Source organism: Ricinus communis, chromosome 2 (genome assembly GCF_019578655.1).
Source record: "Ricinus communis isolate WT05 ecotype wild-type chromosome 2, ASM1957865v1, whole genome shotgun sequence".
Classification (NCBI taxonomy): Eukaryota; Viridiplantae; Streptophyta; class Magnoliopsida; order Malpighiales; family Euphorbiaceae; genus Ricinus; species Ricinus communis.
The window spans coordinates 26650390-26662275 of NC_063257.1; positions in this window are offsets into that span (position 1 = coordinate 26650390).

The window sequence follows — 11886 nt, forward strand, 5'->3', positions numbered from 1 at the left end:
ATTTGTCAATTTCATTACCATAATTCTTTCATGAAAACAATGGAAAATTTGTGTGGTCGAACACTCCAGCTGAAGACTTATCTCTCACGTCCTTCCTTTATTTTGTGTTTTTCATCCACCTTTATGTTTAGATCAATTCGATTTGATCCTTAAGCTTAGCCATATGGAAGAGAACAAAGAACTTATGAATTCTTTCCTTACCGGATCCAAAATCCTACCTATGTTCTTATTTTGTTCATTTCTTTTATGCCTCTCCTTCTAATATTTGTCTATCATGATGGTTTGGTTTTATTTAGGGTGCATAAACATGAGTGTTGAGTTAAAGTGAGTGAAACTGACAATTATAGGCATGGATCCAATGCTTGAAGAAATGCGAAGGAAGAAAATTAGTTGATCGAGTATTGATATAATTCTCCAAATGATCGTGAATGAATCTTCTAGAAGAAAAGGGAACAACAAGAATCGAGGCAAGCCCAAATATTTTGATTTAGGAATTACACCATTAGGATCTCCATCATTCCTTGTTTCTGTAGGCACAAGGATTCCTGGACACAAAGATTAGTGTAAGGAGTCATGGGAATGCAATTGACAAGCTTGATCGATGGCATTGGGGCTTAGCTTGATGGTCAAGTAGGACAAGATGTAAATCCATGCGCGTAAGGAAGAAATCATATAGTTTTCGATTAATCCAAGGGTAATACAAGTAGGAATTTGAGCGTTTTGATGTTTAGGATGTATATAATAAAGTGATTTAGGTCAAAGTGTTATTAGGTATGCCTACGCGAATTTTCCCTTGTTTTAGATAAGCTAGCTCATAAAATTTAAGACTACAAGACTTGTTGCCCTATTAACTCCTCTCTAATTCTTAATTTGACTTTAGTTTATTCATCATTCTTTATTTATTTATTCATATTTAGCTTATAGTTTCTTCTTCTTATAGAATGGTGGCTTTCACATTATAAGTACCACATGCAACTCAATACTTAGGGCTAGTGAGCATGTTATTTTTCTTTTTTATATTGTGGGAAATCAATTTAAGGGTTCTTTCAAGAACTTTAGGGATTTATTTAGACTCTCGCTACCGAACATAGACTTATCGCTCATGCCCTTCCTTCCTTTTCCATTATTTGTCTACCCTTAGGTTTAAATCAATTGGATTTGATCCTTACGCTTAGCTGTATGGAAGAAAACAAATAACTTGTTATTTCTTTCCTTATTGGATCTGAAATCCTACCTGTGTTATCATTTTTTACCTTTTCTTTTGTTCGTCTCTTTCTAATCTCTGTCTAGTACGATGGTTTGGTTTTATTTGGCAAGCGTAAACTCGAGTGTTGAGTAAAAGCACATGAAAGCAGCATCATAAGCATTGACCCAATGCTTGGAAAAATGTAAAGAAAGAAATTTAGTTGACCGAGTATTGATATCAACCTCTGAATGATCACAAATGATTCTTTTGGAGAAAAGAGGGAACGTCGAGAATTGAGCCACGCTCAATTATTCCAATTCAAGATTTGTAGCATTAGGATCCCCATTATTCTTTTTTCTTATAGGCACGAGGACTCCAGATGACACAAGGATTGGCATAAGAAATCATGGGAACATAATTGACAAGCTTGATTACTAAGTAGGATGAGATGTAAATCCACACGCGTAAGGGAGAAATGATATTGTTTTTAATTAATCCAAGCGTAATATAAGTGCGAGTGTGAGCATTTTGATGTTTAGGATGTATATAATGAAGTAATTTGGGTCGGGGTGTTATTAAATTTGCCCATGCAAATTTTCCCTTGTTTTCATTATGCTAGCTCATAAAATTTGGGACTAAGAGAGTTGTTGACAAGTCAACTCCTCTGTAATTCTTGACTTGTCTTTAATTTATTCATTTTTCATTATTTATTTATTCATATTAAGCTTCTAGTTTCATCTTCTTATGGAATGAAGGCTTTCGAACTAGAAAAACCACATGCAACGGAATACTTAAGGCAGGTTAGCATATTATTTCAGTTTCTACCTTTTAGAATTATGTGTTCTTTTAATAACTTTGTAGACTTATCTAAACTCGCACTAGCAATCATAGACTTATTGCTCACGTCTTTTCATTCGTTTATGTTCTTTGTCTACCCTTGTATTTAAATCAATTCAATTTGATCCTGATTGTTAGCCGTATGGAAAAGAACAAAGAACTTGTGATTTCTTTTCTTATCAGATCCAAAATCCTACCTATATTCTTCTTTTGTTCATTTCTTTTGTGCCTCTCTTTCTAGTGTATGTATTACAAATGAATGATTGCAAACAAATCTCTTGATGGAAAGAGGGAACGCCGAAAATCGAGGCACGCCCAAATACTCCGGTTCAGGACTTGAACTAGTGGAATCTCTACCATTCCTTGTTCCTCTTGGCACAAAGACTTGAGGACAAAAGAAATGGCATAAGGAATCATTGGAACGCAATTAACAAGTTTTACTGGTGGCATTGAGGCTTAGCTTGATGATCAAGCAAGACGAGACATAAATCCATGTGCGTAGGGAAGAAATCATGTTGTTTTCAATTAATCCAGTCGTAATACAAATGGGAATGCGAGCGTTTCGATATTTGGGATGCATAAAATATTATAATTTAAGTTGGAATTTTATTAGGTAGGTGCAAGCGAATTTCCCCTTATATTTGTTAAGAATGCGTCCTTCCTTTTTTTTATGTTCTTTGTCTACCCTTATGTTTAAATCATTTCGATTTGATCCTTAGCTTAGCCGTATGAAAGAGAACAACGAACTTATTGATGTGAAACACAATATCAAGCTTTAAAACTCAAGTCATGATCCAAGTACAAATATAGGGCTAAATCCTACACCAAAATGGGCCAATTACAAGATCTAAGGCCAAACGCATGAACGAAGCTCTTAATGGGCTTATTCAAGAGATTTGAGCCAAGGATATATTAACCTATGAAGAGTTAGATTTAATTAAGGCTCCTAGCCTTGTTAATCTAATTCAATATCATGGGCTTAAAGAAACCAAGCATGGGCCAAATATGTTTGCACAAGGAGGATATCCTAGTACTTGAAGAGGAAACAAGGGAAACACCACATTTATTTTCCTATTTAGCTAAATGGGCATGCTTCTTCAAATAGGAAGTATGGAAGGCACATTTTGACTTCCTCTTTTGCCAAATTGGTGTGTTCTTCATTAGGGATTAAGGAGGCAGCCGACACACTTCTTTGTTTAGGAAGTTTTGTTTGATTGTTTAGTCAATTCTTATTTAGTAAAGATTGATTATATTCCTTATTCTATTATTTAGGAAACTCTTATTTAACATATCTTTCAGACAATTCCTAATTAGTTTAATTCCTTTATGCTATTTAGGAATTAGATTTATTTCTTTCACTATATAAACTAAGTGTAGTTGCATTATTCAAGGTTAATGAATATATTGAGTTAAACATATTTGTGAGAGTTATTCTTGCTAGGTTCTTTGGAAGAACTTCGAACTTATCAAGAACTTATTCTCACGGCGTTCAAACAAAGACTTAACATTTACCTTCTACCCTTCTTGAGTGTGTCATCACCAATCTTTCTTTTACCAAGGTTCAAGATACAAGTTATCTTTAGGTCAAGGTTCATCAAAGATCATATTTGGCTTTCTTGGGATTCTAATTCCAATTTCGCGTGTTGGATCTTGTCATAAGTTGTCAAGGTTCACATCATTTGGTATCAGAGCTAAGTCTCTAAATCTATTGTATTTATCCTTTACTTTGTTGTTTTATTTTGTTTATTATTTTTCTTGCCTTTTCCTTTATTTTTTTTACCTTAGCCAAGATTTCTTGTTGATTTTTCTTCATGGATGAAAGTTTGCTCAAACAAATTTATGTCTTAAAGTTATTTATTTTGGTTCAATATGCTCACTAGCCTCAAGTATTCAGTTGCATGTAGTTTGTATAGTGTGAAAGCCCTTATTCTATTAGAAGAAGAAACTTGAAGCTAAATATGAATACATAATAAAGAAAGGTGAATAAACTAAAGTTAAATTAAGAAGCAGATAGTAGTGGACTGGTCAACAACTCTCATGCCCAAATTTTGTGAGGCAGCTTAATAAAAATAATTGAAAATTCGCAATGGCCAACATAATAACACTCCGACCAAAATTAATTCATTATATGCATCCTAAACATCAAAATGGTTAAATTGCTGCTGGTATTACGCTTGGATGAATCGAAAACAACATGATTTCTCCCTTATACGAGTGGATTTACATCTCGTCTTGCTTATTCATCAAGCTAACTCCCAATGTCACTAGTCAAACTTGTCAATTGCGTTACAATGTACCATTATGCCAATCCTTGTGTCATCAGGGAGTCCTCATGCCTAGAAAAACATGGAATGATGGAGATCATAATGGTTCAAATCTTGAATCGCAAATATTTGGGTGTGCCTCAATTCACATTGTTCCCTCTCTCCTTCAAAAGATTCATCCGCGATCATTGATGTGCATAAAATACACACATCTAAATGGGGTTTTTAAGATTGATTTTATGGACATTTGGATGTGAATTGGTCTCAACACTCACCTTATACATATGTTTGTATGCATTAGGTCCAAAAGAGGTCAAAGGATGAAAAAGGAAAGAATTGGAGCATAATTGGACGTCAAAGCTGCCGAAACGAGCTGTGTACGAGCATGAGGAAGTTGAACATGGCCGTGTTGATCTCAACACTGGCCGTGTTCTCAACACGGTCACAAACATGGGCCGTGTTACCAACACGGGGACAAACACGGCCGTGTTGTACATCAAAGAAGAAGTAGATTTTAGGGAGCACGACCACAGAGAGTAACACGGCCAGGAACACCATCCCATGTTGAGAACACAGCCAGGAACACGGCCGCGTTGGAGGCGACAGAGGGTATTAATTAAAAGAACGAAAAGAAGAGAAAAAGAGGAGGCTAGGGTTAGAGAGAAGAGGCTAGGGTTAGAACGTCCCAAAACCCTAATTTTTCTCTCCCTAAGGGTTTTCTGAGCTGAAACTAAGGGAAAAGGAGACTTTGATCAAGGTTTCAGTCAGATTTCCTTGAAGGATCGAAGATGGGGCAAGGTTCGTTGATTGATTTTCAAATCGAGCAAGAGGAACAAGAATCGATTCAATTGGAGCAAAAGGATTTGGGGCTATTTACTCTCATCCAAGGGTGTAATCGGGTTTTCTCTACCTTTGCTTTTTGTTGTAATTGAATTCTTGTATATTTTAAGAATGAACATGATTAGCTAGATTGATTAAATCCATTGGGATTTCTTTACTATGTTGGCTTGATATTATATTGTTGGATTGTTTGAGTTGGTTTTGTATTCTTCTTGTTTTCAGTATTAATAAGATTATGCATTATTCATGAGACGTTGTGAATTGTGATGTTTAGATTGCTTTATGAGATTGAGAAATCCGTTTGGCAATTGGAATTTTGAATAGCAAGAACTGGTTAATAATCGCTTAGAGATAAGGATAATTAACTAGCCGGATTAAGAATTAACAAAGGTTAATAGAGGCGGATTAAAGCTTAATGCTAATTTAAGAATCAATCGTTAGGAAGAGATTCCAACTTTAGGTTATTAGGTTTAGGAATTCGGTTATCTCGAGAGAGAAACCGAATTGATTAAGAATAGATCCACGGGTAGCATAATTAGACTCACCGATCCTTTATCTTTTGTTTGATTGCCAACTAGTTTAGATTCCCTTTGGGTTTGTCTTCTTGTCTTGATTATTTCGTTTATCAATCACTCTTGCATCTCCCTTAGGACTTAGCTTGTAGCTATTAGTTAGTTTAGAAATTATTTATCGCTAATTTTAGGTTAATATAACAAAGAACAAAGGAGTAACTCTGGGCTTTCACTTTCCCGAGGAATACGACCTTGATACTCGCCATTAGTGCTAGACTGCATCGATAGGTACACTGCCTTATATTGTAGCTAACACGAGTAGCACCCATCAAGTTTTTGGCGCCGTTGCCGGGGAATTATATGAAAACTAGAGTGAAATTTGCTATTTGTTAATTTAGCCATTTTTTTTTTCTTTCTTATTATTTTATGATTTTTATTTTTATTTGTTTATTTATTTTATTTTATTTGTACATATTTATTTAGCTTAAGTTTATGATTCAGATAGTGAATGATAAGGAGGTTTAATGCTAAACTCAAAATCTTTGTATGACGCATTGGAAAATGAGAATAGGAACCAAGAGAGTGCTAAAAATTGGGATGCCCGTGCATCTTTAGATGCTCGAGTGGAATCATTTTGCAGGGCTACCGATCAACTCTCTTCTCCTATCCTTTCATCTCAAGTCTTTTATGAATTTTGTTGTGGTTTACATGTGTGTAATGATTGTCCATTGTATAGTGATGTTGCTCATTGTTCTTATAACGTGAGCGAATGTGAATTATACGGAAGTTGGCCAAATGACTCGTATGAAAGCACCTACAATCAAGAGTGGAGCACTCATTCACCCTTTGGATGGAGCTTAGATGGCCAAGAACCACTAGGAATTCAGCAACTACATCAGCAGCCTAATGTTGCACCTTCACTTTCCCGAGGAATACGATCTTGATACTCGCCATTAGTGCTAGACTGCATCGATAGGTACACTGCCTTATATTGTAGCTAACACGAGTAGCACCCATCAATCATTCAAACAATGTTATTAATACTCGATCAACTAATTTTCTTTCTTCGCATTTGTCTAAGCATTGGATCGGTCCCTATGATTGTCGCTTCCATGCGCTTTAACTCAACACTCTTGTTTATGCTCACCAAATAAAACAAAATAATTATACAGGACATAGATTAGAAAGAGACGAATAAAAGAACATAAATGGAAGGAAGGACATGAGCGATAATTCTAGGTTCGCTAGTGCGAGTCTTTATAAGTCTGCAAAGTTCATGAAAGAACCTACAACTTAATTCTCTGCAAGGTAGAAAACTGAAATAATATGCACACTAGCCTTAAACATTCAGTTGCATGCGGTTTATATAGTGTGAAAGCCCTCATTCCATAAGAAGAAAAAATGAGAAGCTAAATATGAATAAATAAATAAAGAAAGATGAATAAACTTAAGGTCAAATCAAGAACCAGAGAGGAGTTGAGTGGAAAACAACTGTGATATTTCTTCATTGGATAACTTGTGCTCGTCTTCCATCATCGAAGGGACTTGTGGAAAATCCACCAAAAATTCCTGTAACTGCCACTTAGCATCATTAACTATATGCTCCTGTTGGTAGTCTTTCAAAGGAATCATGTTTGCCTCTTCCTTTTCTGGTTCTATCTCCATGTTCAAGGAGTCCTCCTGCACATAAGCATCATCGTCAAAAATAGTAGATAAACTAGAAAAATTCTTACTTGAATGCAAAGTGACGACGCTCAAATGTTCAATGGATTCAATAGTGTTTGATGGAGTTCCAAATTATTCTGCAGCTAGTAACTTGAAGATCAAACCTACTTGATGCTCTATGTTCTCAATCGCGGCTTGTCGACTTTCAAGTACCCTCTCTGTTTGTTGGAATCTATCATCAAGACTTGTAAAGAACCTCATCATCAGCTCCTCTGAAACTAACTCTTCATCTTGAGTTGAAGGTGCAAGACTAGGCTGCTGATATAGTTGCTGAAATCCTGGTGGTTCTTGGCCATCTAAGCTCCATCCAAAGGGTGAATGAGTGCTCCGTTCTTGATTGTAGGTGCTTTCATATGAGTTATTTAGCCAGCTTCCCGTATAATTCACCTGTTCAAAGTAATAAGAATAATGAGCAACATTACTGTACAATGGACAATCATTACTCAAATTTAAACCACAACAAATTTCACAAAAATCTTGAGATGAAAGGATAGGAGTGGAGAGTTGATCGATAGCCCTGCAAAACGATTCCACTTGAGTTTCTAAGGCTGCACGGGTGTCCCAATTTATAGCACTCTCTTGGTTCCTGATCCCAATCTCCAACGCGTCATACAAAGAGTTTAAATTTAGCATTGAACCTCCTTATCATTCACTACTTGAATCATAAACTTAGATTAAATAATTATGTACAAATAAAATAAAATAAATAAATAAATAAAAATAAAAATAATAAAAAGAATGGCTAAAGTAACAAATAGCAAATTTCACTCTAGTTTTCAAACATTCCCCGGTAACGGCGCCAAAAACTTGATATGCTATTTATGCAGCTACAATCTAAGGTAGTGAACCTAGATTCTGGATTTGCTACAGAGGCAGTTGGCCTAGGGGGACAGGATAGACGTAGCCTTGCTGCAGCACAGGATGGATGATTTTGACTTCGTTGACTTCAACGAGTATTTTCCATCCCTAGTAACCGATGATGCATCTCCTCCAGTACACCCATCACTACCACCAGCCGAGGCACCACCACCTCCACCACTGCCACCAGGGCAGCAGGATGAGTAGGGCAGTATCTCTTCTTATTTATCTCTTTTCCTTTTTATATTTATTATGTTGCTTCCCAATTCCTTTACACACCGTGGACACTGTGTCCTTCAAGTGTGGCGTGGGTAAGCCGTTGTTTTGGCTTTTCTTTTCTTTCTATTTTATGTTTTTCGATTGTTGTTTATTGTATTATTGATGATGTATATATTTAGGATACTTAGGATGTTTATTAGCTTTCTGTTTATCTTCGAAAGATTAATAGTTATAATTATGAGCATGTGATTTTTCCTCCTTGTTGTTTGTTGCTTTTGGAATATTATTGAGCAATTTTTAAATTTATCATGACGACTAGGCTAAATCAATGTTATTTGACCATTGTTTAAGTTAGTTAATTTGAATTTAATTAGTTGTTGTATTTTGTATATGAATTGATTAAATGAGGATTTGATTGATGGTATTTGGGAAGCTTATGCAAATTTACACACTTAAATTATGAGTTTTTGAATCTAATTGAGCATACATCATAAATGCTCCTTTTTCTTATTTGAGTGTGCATTATGTTCTTCTTATTTCTAGAACTTGCTCGGTATTGCTTGTTAAGGTCACATGAACAATCAAATGTTATGAAATGATATGGGCATTTAGGATTCAAAGGTTACGGGTTCTTTCAAGACCTTTGCAGACTTATCAAGACTCAGTCTAACGAACATAGACTTATTACTTACATCCTTCCTTTCTTTGGTGTTCTTTATCGATCCTCGTATTTCAGTCAATTCAGTTTGATCCTTTCGCTTAGCCATATGGAAGAGGACAAAGAACTTGTGATTTCTTTTCTTATCATATTTGAAATTCTACCTATGTTCTTATTTTGTTCATTTCTTGTATGCCACTCTTTCTAATCTTTGTCTAGTTTGATGGTTTTGTTTTATTTTGCGAGCATAAATATGAGGGTTGATTGAAAGCGCATGAAAGCGACAATCATAGGCACCGATGCAAGTGCTTGGATAAATGCGAAGAAAGAAAATTAGTTGATCTAGCATTGATATCATTCTCAGAATAAGTACAGAAGAATCTTTTGTAGGAAAGAGGGAACGATGAGAATTGAGGCACGACCCAATATTCCAATTTAGGATTTGCACCATTGGGATCTCAATCATTCCATGTTCCTCTAGGCACGATGACTCCTAAAGACACAAGGATTGGCATAAGGAATTATGAGAATGCAATTGATAAGCTTGACTAGTGGCAGTAGGGCGTGACTTGATGATCTGACAGGATAAGACGTAAATCCACACACTTAAAGGAGAAATCATGTTGCATACTATTAATCCAAGCCGGAATGTATGTGTTTTGATGTTTAGGACGCATATAATTATATAATATGGGTCGGAGTGTTATTAACTATGCCCACTTAAATTTTTTCATGTTATTCTTATTCTAGCTCATTAAATTTGGGACAATAAGAGTTGTTGACCAGTTAACTCCTCTTTGTCTAGTATGATGGTTTAGTTTTATTTGGATAGTACAAACACCACTATTAAGAGAAAGCGTGTGGAAGCAGTAATCATAGGCATAGATCCAATGCTTGGATGAATGCAAAGAAAGAAAATTAATTAATCGAGTATTAATATTATTCTCCAAACGATTGTAGAAGAAATTCTAGTGGAAAGAAGGAACAATGAGAATCGAGGCACACCCTAATATTCTGATTCAAGATTTGCACCATTGGGATCTCCATCATTCTATGTTCCTCTAGGCACGAGGACTCCTCATGACATAAGGATTGGTGTAAGGAATCATGGGAATACAATTAACAAGCTTGACCGGTGGCATTGGGGCGTGACTTGATTATCTAGCAGGACGAGACGCAAATACACATGTGTAAGGTAGAAATCATTTTGCTTTCGATTAATCGAACCGGGAATCGCATGTTATGATGTTTAGGATGCATATAGTGATGTAATTTGGGTGAGAGTGTTATCAGGTATGCCCACGTGAATTATTCCTTATTTTCTTTAAGCTCGCTCATAAAATTTGGAGCTACGAGAGTTATTGACTAATCAACTCCTCTTTGGTTATTCATTTGAGTTTAGTTTATTTATCTCTATTTATTTATTCATACTTACCTTCTATTTTCTTCTTGTTATTGAATGAGGGCTTGCGCACTACAAAAACGCATGTAGCCGAAGAGGCTAGTGAGCATATTATTTTAGTTTTCTACCTTGTGAAAAATCAAGTTCTGGTTTCCTTTAAGAATCTTGTGGAATTATCAAGAGTCATCATAGCGCACATAGAATTATTGCTCATATCCTTTATTTCTTTTGTATTCTTTGTACACCCTTGTACTTTAATCAATTTGATTTAATCCTTTGCTTAGCCGTATGAAAGAGAATAAAGAACTTGTGATTTCTTTCCTTATTGGAACTGAAATCCTACCTATATTCTCATTTTATATAATTCTTTTGCGTCATTCTTTCTAATCTCTCTCTAGTTTGATGGTTTCATTTTATTTTCCAAGCATAAACATGAGTGTTGATTGAAAGCGCCTCAAAGCAGCAATCATAGGCACCAATCCAATGCTTGGACAAATACCAAGAAATAAAATTAGTTGATCAAGTATTGATATCATTCTTAGAATGACAGTGGATGAATCTTTTGGAGGAAAGAGGGAACAACGAGAATCGAGGCACAACCTAATATGCTGATTTAGGACTACACCATTGGGATCTCCATCATTCCACGTTCCTCTAGCCATAAGGACTCTTGATAACACAAGGATTGGCGTAAGGAGTTATTGAAACGCAATTGACAAGACTAACTTATGGCATTAGGGTGTGACTTGAAAACCTAATCGGACAAGATGCAAATCCATTCGCGTAAGGGAGAAATCATGTTGCTTTTGATTAATCTAAGTGAGAATGGGCGCATTTTGATGTTTGGAACACATATAATTATATAATTTTGGTCGGAGTGTTATTAAGTATGCCCATGCAAATTCTCCCCTGTTTTCATTTATTAGGCTCATAAAATTCGGGAGTATGATAGTTATTGACCAGCCAACTCTTTGTCTTAGTGTGATGGTTTAGTTTTATTTGAGGAGCATAAACATGAGTGTTGATTGAAAGAGCGTGCAAGCAGTAATGATAGGCATTAATCAGGATGTGATTCATGTAAGGATCTACAATAGTTACATTGTGAAATTATAACGTAACTATTGCCAAGGACATCTAAAGTTAGAGTTACGAATAAAGATGTCGACCCAACAATTTTCTAGAAGTGTGAACCTTAGAATGGAAAGGTTTTGGACGCCTGATGTGCATAGTTTTACACATACTTGCTTGCATATTATTGTGTATGTTCTTAGCAATTATTGTGCTTTTATTCCCAGATCACCCGTGTTTTGTCTTCTTTTGCATTTCAGGAGCATTTATAGGACCGTCATTGGTGTTTAAGCAATTATAGATCAATACATGTGGAA